This window comes from Haliotis rufescens, unplaced genomic scaffold (genome assembly GCF_023055435.1).
Source record: "Haliotis rufescens isolate VD_foot unplaced genomic scaffold, xgHalRufe1.0.p SCAF_4, whole genome shotgun sequence".
NCBI classification, from domain to species: Eukaryota; Metazoa; Mollusca; class Gastropoda; order Lepetellida; family Haliotidae; genus Haliotis; species Haliotis rufescens.
Window position 1 is genome coordinate 54,686,630 of NW_025964112.1, and position 13,370 is coordinate 54,699,999.

Below are 13,370 nucleotides of genomic sequence, written 5' to 3' on the forward strand. Positions count from 1 at the left end.
AACAAAACATTCCTTCCTTCAGATCGAAGTGAGAAATTTAAGACACAAAACTATATGAAATAAACGGCATGTTATTTGTTCAGTTCACATTAATGATTCCCATTTAACGACGTAGATGATATAAAGTTTCTATTAAACAGAGAATATCGCAGCAAATGACGGCGTTGTTTCGCTGATTATGGTGCGAGTTGGCGACATTGATAGTGATCGAGTACTTATTACTGGCACTAATGACTAAATCAAAGATTCTGTGTCTAAAAATACTCGTCATTATGACATAATTCCGCTCGAGCAAGTATTATAGTTATTGCATGTTGTGATCAATAGCCGAAGATTAATGTCACATATTTCAGAGAGGTATTGACCCACGGTTAAGTGTCATCTATTATTCATGAAGAATTTTTGTATGAAATATTTTCTATGAGTTTTGATTTAGCGATATGAAACTCAGGAACTGTCCACCCGGCTACCAGAATACGTCACACCAGCATCCCCACACCAACCATAAATACGTCACACCAGCATCCCAACACCAACCATAAATACGTCACACCAGCATCCCCACGCCAACCATAAATACGTCACACCAGCATCCCCACACCAAATAAATAAATACGTCCGACCAACACCCACACACCAACCACAAATACATCAGACCAACATCCACACGCCTATCACAAATACGCCACATCGTCATTCACCCGCCTATCACAAATTCGCCACAGCGGAATTACTTCACTTATACACACCCAAATACATCACGCTTAACACACTGGCACCAACACACCTACCATACATAATACATTAAACGCCCACTATCTGCACATACACACCTACCACGGCACACGCCACACATATATCTACCATGAACATGCCACGCGTCATACATTGTGCCTATGTTGGGAATGGAACCCGGGTCTTCAGCGTAACGAGCGAACGCTTTAACCACTAGGCTACCCCGACGCCCCATATCTACTATGAACGCGCCACACGACACACATACATCTACCATGAACACACCACACATATATCTACCATGAACACACCACGAGCCACACATATATCTAGTATGAACACGCTACACGCCACACATATATCTACTATGAACACGCCACACAACACACATATATCTACCATGAACACACCACACATATATCTACCATGAACACACCACGAGCCACACACAGATCTACCATGAACACGCTACACGCCACACATATAACTACTATGAACAGGCCACGCGCCACACAAATACTTACAATACACACGCTCCACGCCACAAATATATCTACCATGAACACGCCACAAATATATCTACCATGAACACGCCACACATATATCTACCATGAACACACACAGCTTATCCATAGGAATCTTCTATACGATGAGGCACCATGTATGCATCAACCTTTGCCGCTATCAAAATTTCCCAGAAGACAAATGCCAAATGAAATGACTGAATGCTGCGAAAAAAAATATAAAATCACGATCTACGGCTCATAACTCCCAGATTATAAACTGTGTTCATAGTAGTGGGAAACTAAGGGCATAGATGGCGAGGATTTGTTTTTAAAACAATCAATTATAGGAATGATAATATTTGGTGAAATATCTCAATTTCGGAATAAAATGTCAATGACGTCCATCTTTAACTAATAACCAGCGAGACGCAGAGAGAGAAAATTGTTTTAAACATCTACACCTGAAGTAAAAATGTTATACGGTAAGAAACGACTTATGTGTGGCAAAGTACCCTTTATGACCAGAGTGCATTGCACTATCACACTAAAAGTAACACAATAACTTGGTCTCCTGTGACATTTAATATTGGCAATATATCTACGTGGCGAAGCTGACACAGTCATTGCTAATCTTCGGTTGTAGGTCAGACAGCGTGTGTAGCTCCCTCAAAGCAATTCTGGAGAGAGTCACTGCAGATTGTATTAGCCTATCATGAACTGCCCGTGGGTACGATAGCTGAGCAGTAACCAAAATAAGCAGGACCCTTGTGATGTGTGGTTGACATTGGGAGCTGACATAACACCATGGCTTATATCACTGATACTTCGTTGAATGAACAAGGCTCATGAGAGCCTTGAAGCAGTATTTGTCGCGGACTGATATACCGTATTCGACGTAATAAGCGCCCCGCTCTAATAAGCGCCCACGGCGATATTAACTAACATATTGGCTAGTGAACAATCCCAATTAGCAGCCCTTCCGATTGATCAATGTACACAAGACGTATTTATTCGTGTATGATAAGCACCCTTAATTATGGGCCATTAAATTCTCGAAAATATGTCTATCGTGTATAATACGCACAGATTCTTCTTTTATATCATTTCAGGCTGTCAGCATAAACCACAAAATTTGCAATCTTTCAACTCTGTTTTTTTTCTCATCAAAATTCTAATAAGAGCCCCTTATTTCTAATTTTGAGAGCGCCCTGGGCGCTTATTACGGCGAATACGGTACCTTTACTGTCTCTTGATTTTGGCGAGTGAGTGAGTGAGTGAGTGAGTGAGTGAGTGAGTGAGTGAGTGAGTGAGTGTCAGCCAGGTTACCCAGAGTGCCTTTCCGAGTCACGGAGTCTTACGTCTGACAGTCCATCCGAGTTACTGCACGATTTCATGATTCGACGTATTTCCAGATTGGGCTGAAGCTGTGAATCTTCATCATATGATAATTCGAGTTGTATTTTATCATTACTGAGATGAGCGACTTATGGTAACAACGATTTTATCAGTATCGCTGAATTTAACATACTTGTGTATATATTGAAGAATAAATGAATAACCTTGATCCCACCGTTGACCCCAATGGAAATATAATAATGAGTCTAATAATTGGATGGTAGGTATATATCAATAGTTTTATGTGACCCGTGAAGATTCGGGTTAATGAAAGTTCTTCAGGAACTCATGCTTGCCGTAAAAGGCGACTACCGATATCGCGTGGTCAGGCTCGCTCGTCTTCCTATCCAAATTGCATGGGACGATGCTCATCATGTCAATCACTGGATTGTCTGGTCCAGACGCTATTATTAACAGACCGCTGTCGTATAGCGGGAATATTGCTGAGTGCGGCGTTAAACAACAAACACACAAAAAATCTAACAGTTTTACGTGTAACTTTAGCATCTCAGCAGACGCATTGACCAACCTGGCTGACCCATCAACTCACTCACTCACAGACCGACGCATAGCACGTATTACTCGACTCCCGCACAGGCAAAACACTTCCGTGTCTGCTATACGGTCGCTTGGATACCAACAAGCATAACCGCAGAATCACAACGTCAACACGTATCATGAGAGTGAGTGAGTGAGTTAGTGAGTTGGGTTTAACGCCGCTTTTAACAGTATTACAGTTATATCGCGGCGTGTCAGCTTAATGTGGGAGGAAAGCCCGAAGTGATGCAGGTCCCAGACGTTTTCCACTTCGATGAAACCCACGAGCACGGGTATGGTGCTGACAAACCTATAAACAAAATCGGGGCGAACCGGGATTTGAACCCACAGTCATAGGTTTCTGGCGTGCCAAAGGGACGCAACTCTGCACATCGAATCGCGGCGCCTAAGACGACTGGGCCACCCGTGCCCCCTCAAGAGAGTGGACTGAACATACTGGCTCCCATGTGATCAATAACAGAGACACCTCCAACCCGATTTACACGAAGTTATTCAACCTGTATAACCAAATACCACACCTCCCGCTCTCGACAAGGGAAACACTCGATTCAGTGACAGTGAGTGTCATGTTCCTTCATGACTTGGTGCAAACATGGTAATTGGCAAAAACGAATGTATCATTTTTTTGCTTTGTATACTGAATTTCTTACATTTACGACGGAAAATGCTTGGTTTCAATTGTGTGTCGTTATTCTTCTCATTTGTTCAGTGTCACCTTTGGTTTCACCCTGTACATGAGAGTAATCTCTGTATACACAGATGTACGTACCTAATGTATATATGTCAGTCAGTCTCGATTATCTGGGGAAACAGATTACATATTGCGTCAAAGGCAAAATAGCGGTGAAAATTATATGGATGGAACACTGAAAATCATGTGACACCATGTGTTTACCAAAAGGTAATGCCCTACCGGTAGCAACCGCCACACATACACTTATCGTGTTTATAAAACTACTGACACTTTTTCCTATTGTATTGAAGGTATCTTTCCGTCTCGTAATAAACCTCTATGGAGGTATTAATTTTCCCCAATAAGACCTCATCCAGGGTATGAGGTTTTACGTTTTACTTGTAAGACCTGATGATTTGAGTAGCAGATAGAATTTGGATTTAGTGTTTCAAACTTCCAATGTTCTAAAATCGTGAACAAGAAATGAAACATTTTCATTGTGGATGACGGGAATCGACCCTGCAACCTCGCGTATCGTGTCAAGTTTTGTAACCTACTGTTTGCCCACTGATTCACGGAGGGAGGTGATGAAAGAATGTTCAATTTTAGATGTCATGACTTAGTTGTGTCTATGCTGCACGTGTTTTTTCCTCTCTCACGCTTTGATCGCATTCCTTTTATACCGCGACACACTGTATTGTTTTACTTTAAGATATCTCGATGTTTTCATATTTTTACTGTTATTTCTTGCATGTAGAAGGTTTATAAGTGAGATAAAGCACTCCTTTACTCGGGTTAAGTTCGTGGAAGTAAGACCTCGGCGTGCTTTATCCTTCACATGAGTACTGCAAAACAGGCTTAAATAAACGTCCTCTTGTGGGATCAAGTGTTTCTCCTTAACTATAGATACCACTTTAAGCCCCTATACGAAACGATTTGACAGTGCCTTCAATGTCATGGTCACTTGATTCGAAGAGTGCAAACGTACACGTGCGCATTGGTATGGCAAATGTGTTTACAATCCATGTTATTAGCACGGAGGGGGATGTTCAGTTGGGTAAGTCAACGTTCCTTGAATGTCCAAAGGCACTACTCTGAAGTACAAAGGAGCGTCATGTTGTACACGGGTGATCATACTTGTGGACGGGTATTCCTACAAGCTGAGATCTTCTGAAGATGTCGATCGATTCCAGTTTCAGTGATAGTGTGCTTGGTACGGTGTCAATGTTGTCACGTTTCTAAATGAAAACGACCTGGTTTCAAGCTCAGACCGGATTGTGTGTTCTGGCCAATTTCAATATCTTCCCAGAACCGTTCTCTGTTTGAAGATTTGTATCTGGGGGTGACTGTAAAATTGTGATCCAATTTGCAAGATGGATGTAAACTAATTTCTGGAGATCAGCTTGGGTCTACTGTGTACATCCTGACACGAATATGTTGTTTAAGGCGCCTTTCTAAACAACACGTCCCAAGGGTTTGGTCGAGGCTGTAACTAGATCATGGGTCCTTTATGGGCAAATTAGGCAGGGAATGCCGACAGATATTGACATAAATCCCACCGCTTATCTAGTCGATTACCTTTCGGCTTGGTCAAGGCGCACATATTGACACGAGTTTGCGCTACCGGAAGTTGATACTTAAATGAATTGCATACACTGAGTCGGGTGCTCTCCAGGTTAGCCCGACCACGCGCAAACTGGAAAAGGACACCATCTTAGAATTTTGTTTATTTGAAATAAATACGTAGAGATGGTTTCATAGACGTTTTATTAGAGTAGGCGATCTGCTTTCTATAGCAGTTAAGCCGTTGATCTATGGCCAAGAGACGGGACAAGAAAAACGCATCACATCTCGCGGGTCTCTTTCTGAGGAAAATATTGGTTCTGGGCCAATTAGCATCTATAGAAGCACTCCGTGGAAAATCACTTCCAAATCACATTCGAGAAATCGGCTGGGGACAAAACGGCGCGGAAAATTCATTTCTGGCCTCATTCATATCTGTAAAAGTCGAGGCTCTGTCAACTGAACAGTACCGGGTGTTATTGACGGAGAGGCGATATTGATGTAGACCCGAGCAACAGCGCCACGTGGAAAACAGTCGAGATGTCTGCAGACACGGGAATGCACTTCTGCTTACTGGTGTGAACTGTCGTCTGCTTCACTTCGTATCGTCTGCTATCAACTCAGAGGTGTCTACACTCTCTGAAGTAAGTGTTTACATCTTGTTCCAACTGGGACATCAGTTGAGGTTTGTATTACCGAAGTTACATAACTCTGTGTTGGTGAAATGGATATATACGTACCGACATAGGTAAACACGCACATGTCATTTCATAATTTCACTGGTGTCATCACAGAGATCCATTCATATAATTTTCAGCGCTTATTTTGCCTGTTAGTCGACATGGAATCTATTTCGGCAGAAAATTGAGACTGATTATTTTCTGGCGTTGAAGTTTGATATTTATGACGGCATTATTAACATTCATACTTTATATTTGAAAACTATATTAGTTCGATATATTCATTTCATGTATTATCCACCATCATAGTGTATGGTATTATATTTAAATCATTAGTCTTTACTAACGTTACATGGTTCTACACAGTGTTAACTGTAGCTACCAGTGATCAATGGGATGATATTGATGAAGGATAATGAGATTGTGGAAAATTGAATACCAAGCACATTATTGTTCATAAACGATGATGGGTATATAAGTAAATAGGGTGAGTTTGAAGTGTATTAGGGCACTGGTGCTTTTAGTTTCATTGTAGACAATTTATATTTCCAATCTGACACACCAGAGACCAAAATGATGTCCAATGTCATTCCCTAATTTGACTTATACCATATGTTCATGTTTATCCAGTTGAACACTGAATTTCCTTTTGCATGTGTGTGACAAAACGTTCAACAGGTTGACTTCCACTTTTAAATAGTTAACTTTCCCTTTATGTCAAACACTATTCCAACAGCTCCAGCCTTTGGTGTCCACAATTCACAACTTTTGAGGTACAGTCGAGTATGCTCTGTGAAGATTTCACAGATCGTCATACGACTCATTGCTCAAAGGCTGCTTGAAAAAGGCTACAACATTAAAGGCCTCAGTAAAACCTTCGAAAGGTTAATGGTAGACATGTGGAGGATATTTTCAAATTTGACGCATCAGAGACCAAAATATTGTCAGATGCAATTCCCTATTTTGACTTATACCATATGTTCATGTTTATTCAGTTGAAAACTAAATTTCTTTTTGCATGTGTGTGACAAAACATTCAACAGGATGACTTCCACTTTCCCTTTATATCGAGCAACATTCCAACAGCTCAGCCTTTGGTATGTGGAGGACATTTTCAAATTTGGCGCATGAATTCCCTATTTTGACTTGTACCATATGTTCCCGTGTTTTTGCAGGTGAACAATTGACTTGTTGTTGTCTGTGAATGTGACGGGTGCCACCGGGGCGTGTGTGTGTGTGTGTGTGTGTGTGTGTGTGTGTGTGTGTGTGTGTGTGTGTGTGTGTGTGTGTGTGTGTGAGAGGGGGAGCAGTATACGCTCACCTATTCGAAGGTGATTGAAGGATTTATGTTTCGGGTATTGTCAGGTACAGGGGCGGTCGGGTAGCCTAGTGGTTAAAGCGTTCGATAGTCACGCCGAAGACCCGGGTTCGATTCCCGACATGGGTACAATGTGTGAAGCCCATTTCTGGTGTCCCCCGCCGTGATATTGCTAGAATATTGCTAAAAGCGGCGTAAAACCATACTCCGTCAGTCAGTCAGGTACAATCGACTCAGCTTTTGACAGATATACATGTATCTTATAAATATGGAAACAGTAAAATCAGGGTATAAGAATAATGAATTCTGAAAATGGCAAATACAATGATCATACTTCATCTACTTAATATGAAGCCAATATCTTACGTCCCCTGCCGTAATATTGATGGAATATAAGAGCGGCGAAAAATCATACTCACTGACCCACCTATCTACTGATCTTACTTGATAGGTTACAGGTGTGTTGAAATGTACCAGGTGGTTAGTGAATGTTACCATAATTATGCTGTTTGCATCCAAACGAGTAGTGTAGCCATATCCTTTCGATATAGGTAGGAAGTGTTTAAAGCGTTGGCTCGTTTCGCCGAAGACCCGGGTTCGATTTTCGACATGGGCATATTGATAAAGGCGACATAAAACATCATTCACTCACGCACCAACGTTTTGAACGGGTAAGTGTGATTTATTATTTTCACTACCATTAGCCAATACCGTATTTTCATATACATGGCACAATTGTGTATATAATAGAAAGATGAATTTGAGCGTATATTTGATATAACTTTGATGGAAACCCCCGAAAACAGTAATGTATCGAAGTAATTACAACAATAATATACTTGAAGTGGATGACGGGTATAGTCATACATTCTATTTTGTTTAAACTGTACATATGGTGACTTTATCTGAAAAGGGTTCGGGTAGGCAGGCTCAGCGTCTAATTTGTCTGATGGGGTTGATAGTTGTTCATGGTTTCAGTCACTGGTTTTCAGACTCGACCATTTCCAGGTCGTCTTGATAGAACTTGCATATGTCTGATTGCGGCGTTAAACGGCATTCACTCACTTAGTTGTCATTTAGTTCACGCACGGCGTCTGTTTTATGTACCACCGGCTACGTAGGGGCGGTCGAGTAGCCTCGTGGTTAAAGCGTTAGCTCGTTACGCCGAAGACCCGGGTTCGACTCCCGACATGGGTACAATGTGTGAAGCCCATTTCTGGTGTCCCCCGCCGTGATATTGCTGGTATAATGCTAGTAGGGGTGTAAAACCATACTCATATACTCCCGGCTACGTACAGGAACCACAATTAGTGTTTTCAGGTTTTGCTTTAACTGTTCATGGAATCGGAACGTATATTACAGTGGGTATAAGCAGTAGACACCGACAGTTATCAGACACCACCTGATTCCTCTGTTTGCTCCATGATCAACGGATAAACAGTAGTCAGAGACAGTTACGTCCCCTTGGCACGCCAGGAACCTAAATGTGAATGTTGATTCGAATCCCTGTTCGCCCCAATTATGTTTCTAGGTTTGTCAGCACCATACCTGGCTCCTTTGTTTCATCAAAGTGGTAAACGTCTGAAAGCTGCATCGACCACTTTCGACTTTTCGAATCCCTTGGGCACGTCAGCAACCTATGAGAACGTCTGAGACCTGCATCACTTCGGGCTTTCCTCCCAAATTAAGCTGACATACCGTGATATAACTGGAATACTGTTAAAAGTGGCGTAAAAAAACATACTCTGGTTTTTACAATGCTTTTTGAAGAGGGGTCCAAAGTCAGAATTTTGTACCGAACGTGGAGATCTTTCGAAAATTAGCGACAAAACCATTTCAATATACCGAGAAATCCCTACTAAATGCACAGTCCGTTGTACGATGCCGACTTTACCATAAATATGTCTCTTTATGAATAATTCTCAAATACGTACAGGAACAAATGATGTATTTCTTCTTTGCTAGAGGGGGCGGTTGGGTAGTCTAGTGGTTTAAGACTTCGCTCGTCACGCCGAAGACCCGGGTTCGATTCCCGACATGGGTACAATGTGTGATACCCATTTCTAGTGTCCCCCACCATGATATTGCTGGAATATTGCTAAAAACGGCTTAAAAACCATGCTCACTCACTCTTTGCTAATAGATCCTTGACCTGATGCTAAATGGGTTCTGACACTTGAAACATATATGAAGTTTACGATATACTTAATTAAGGCTTCGAGTGGCACTTAGTGATGCACATAAGAAAGTCCAACTTCTATATTATGAGGAACACAGCGTTTCGGAGAATATGCTTACTGCTTCATCAGGTGAATGAGTACTAAGTTCACCTGATGAAGTTGAAGCATGTACTTCCTCTTATTATATTTCATTTGATAAAGTTTCATTTAGTTTCAGTAGGAGTTAATTTATTATTAATGTGTTGAAGGCATATTATAATCTTCGAAGAAGACATTTTGGTATTATGTACCTTATGAGTTGGTATCGGGCGGTCGGTTAGCCTAGTGGTTAAAGCGTTCGCTCGTCACGCCGAAGACCCGTGTTCGATTCCCGACATGGGTACAATGTGTGAAGCCAATTTCTAGTGTTCCCCACCATGATATTGCTGGAATATTGCTAAAAGCGGCGTAAAACCATACTCACTCACTATGAGTTGGTATCTCTGGATTAGACATAATAGGTCAACATAGCTTGTGAGGAGGCACGTTTAGAAGTGTTCACTGGGAATAGGTATCTTGGGAGAAGTCATGCTGGGAGGAATCATTCTCGGAGTAGGCATGTGAAAACAGCTGCCTCGCTGACACATTATTGCTGCAGGCTTCCCTGAATCACGTCACCTACACTGGTTCATCATAAGTCTAGGGCAGAGGTCTAAGTGCAGGCAGTTAGTGTTGCATTGCAGTAATCACCCCTGGCGTCCAATGTGCAATTCCGTCATGAGGTTAGGTGCAGCTACTGATAAAAACACAGTGAATGAGTGAATAGGATTTAACGCCGCTTTTAACAGTATTCCAGTTATATCACGGCGTGTCAGCATAATGTGGGAGGAAAGCCCGAAGTGATGTAGGTCTCAGACGTTTACCGCTTCGGCGAAACCCACGAGCACGGGTATGGTGCTGACAAACCTAGAAACATGATAAAGACACAGACTCTGCCGGACAAAAGAAAGTATACCCCCATGTTTGATGGTGGCTAAAAATGAAACAAACAAGAAGTGGTTAATTGACGGTGATGATTTTTGATACGGGTATCACAGTTGTGTTTTGGTCCTCAAGTTTATAGTTTTGGGAAGACTTTTTTCAGCTGAGGTTCGTTTTTATAAGATTTGTAATTTTTTTGACAAATCAAATTTTCTGTTGTATTTCTTTGCCCACTATTTTAATAACGAAATGTCACTAAGCATAATATAAAAAAACCATGTGATTTAGTCTTTTTACTTAAGCATTTCTTGAGAGCGTTTTGCTAGATGTAACTTTGTATTCGAGCGTCTTTAAGGTCATACATGTGTGGTAGCTGTGATCGGTTTGAGACGCCCACATTTCCTTGGTCGCCATTACCTAGCTAGTTATGCGTAGGCGTGCATAACCAAATCTACCATGGTCTGTAAGTTAACATAATAACTGTCTTGATTAAAGCTCCTCTCGACAATTATAGCACATTGTCCTATTCAGTTTACCCTTGACGATACGTTGATACAGACAGTAGATCGACACCGTGATTTTTGTAGTTTCGATTGAGGGTAAGAATCCTAAGAACACATGGTCGTTCATTCTGCGCCTAATTTCGCTATGATATATCGGACATATTATATATCTGGGGCATGCATTCATCCTTTGTCTCCATAGCCTTGCTACAACGCAGGTAACTTTAAAGCAGCATAAACCTTTCACACCGGTACTGAGTGAGTGAGTTGGGTTTCACTCCGCTTATTCCAGTCTCTATCATGGCATCTCATTGTAACAACTGGGGTTGCAGGGGCAGATGATAGCAAAATGGTTAAATCGTTGGCTCGTTATACCGAAGACCTGGGTTCGATTCCCAACACGGATGTAATGTGTGAATCCCAGGGTATCCCCCGCCGTGAAAATTGCTGGATTATTGCTACAAGAGCGTAAATCCCCTCACTGACTCATTTCCAATGGTTCGAAACAAGAACATATAGAAATTTCTTTTTGGACAAGAAATTAAGCTCTATTATGTATATTTCCACAGACAAGTATGATTGTATGGTGGAGTGACTGGTCATAATATAGAGTACACGTAATACTATTAGGTTTCGCATAAGAGTTAATCACGTTACCATTATAACGATGTTATAATTGTATTTTCTTACAAAGCAAATGTAATTGGTTGAAAGTTCCATTAAAATTGACATTTTGAAGAACTGGATCGTACACAATAATGGTTAGAGGGAAATTTCAAAGTGTCCTACTCTTTTGCTGCAGTTCAAACGACTACCTATTAGACAGTGAAGTAATAATGGTCAGCTATGATCCAGGAATAAAGCCTTGATTTATATTATCACAATTAATTCTCAGAAAAGGACAATAACTGACTTTGATCTGATCACGTGTAGAAATAGTCCTTGAGTAGACCCTGTTTCACCAGTAAAGGGAAACTAACGCCCTTGTATCCCTTTCATCTTAGTGTTATTGTACCTACGAAAGACTCCATGTCATGGCCGGAAGTGGAATGACGTCATAGAGGGCGATACCCGGATGGCACTAAAAGCCCTTACTACGGTTAAATGGCTTCAGGACCTTGCGAGGAAAATCTTCATTTCTTAAACACACGTTGAGGAAAACAATTACTGAGTGTATACTACTTTTGTGGCTCTTATACTACTCTTACACAGCGCTGCTGTTCATTATGCAGTGCAGACACTTGGGTAATATCGGTGGTACTCCAGCAGGACATATAATCAATATAGGTCAATAAGTAAGTTTTAAAAAAACGATCCGTCGTCATGACGTCGCTCAATTACCCCCAGAAGTCAATATAATGGTTTACATGCCACATATTCAAACAATGCCCTTCAACGCTTTTATCAAATTTGCTTCCAAAAAGAAATTGATTGGTTTGCCCACCATAACCACTTGTCTCAATTCAGGCAGTTTGGAAGCCAGAGAGCAGTCATTTAAAGTATTTCAAGTGGTACATGTTCGATATTTTTGAGTGTTTGTGTCACAGAACATGGCGTTTATACCTAATGGGCAATCCATGTTGTTTAGATTAATCCAAAAAGGCATATGCAAGGTATTTGTTGATTATAGCAGTTCACCGGAAACTGCATTCGTACAATTCTTCTTAATATTCGTCAGTAACGGGTGAGTAGTATAATTGTATCCAATTTTATACACACTACACTGATCGCCATGTGTCAATCAATAAGAGGAATGCTACAAAGAAATCTCAAGTAGCTTTAGAGGATTTCTTGGCGCTTTCGCGTTTCGATTTTGATCCTTTGGTTCTGGAAGTAGTTTGTTTGTTGTTTGTACGTCATAAGAATTGGAGTTGTTGGAATTGGATTTGTATAGAACTTGAATTGAGAAATATTGAAAGTTCTAAATACTTCAAGTTAGGACAGGTGAATATTCGCCACCGCGTAGAAATTGTTGAATACCTACTCTCTGTTTAAGTACAAGCTCTTACGTGAAGGGTGTCTTCATTAGTGAACGTTAAGAAAGTCTATTTATTCTGGCGTAGCTCCGATAGGCTACTATGACCTCATGTGACCTGTACAAGTGCATTCATCGAACGATTAACATCTCTACATTCTGTACTGAAGTGTGTTGAAGACGAATCACGCTTTATGATCATAACTATTGTATATTCCAAGGAAATTAACAGAATTTTAATGATTATCAATCGCTTATCCATGGCAAACTGACAGGCCATTGGCCGATCATTACAAGGTTTTGGCTCTGCTTCTAATTAGCAAT

At 41.0% G+C, this 13,370-nt stretch overlaps 1 protein-coding gene across 4 annotated transcripts in view; it reads left to right on the plus strand.

Moving 5' to 3' along the window:
- LOC124115058 (C1q-related factor-like) overlaps positions 1-13,370 on the plus strand; it is a 63,371-nt gene that overhangs the window by 24,821 nt on the left and 25,180 nt on the right. Inside the window, exon 1 of one of the 4 annotated variants that reach the window (XM_046475916.2) lies at positions 5,789-6,115. The exons of 2 other annotated variants lie outside the window; for them this stretch is intronic. The gene's annotated coding sequence lies outside the window, so the exon portion shown is untranslated. Of the gene's footprint in view, positions 1-5,788; positions 6,116-13,370 lie in introns of those variants that run through there. One more of the 4 variants, XM_046475909.2, reaches the window with a different exon arrangement.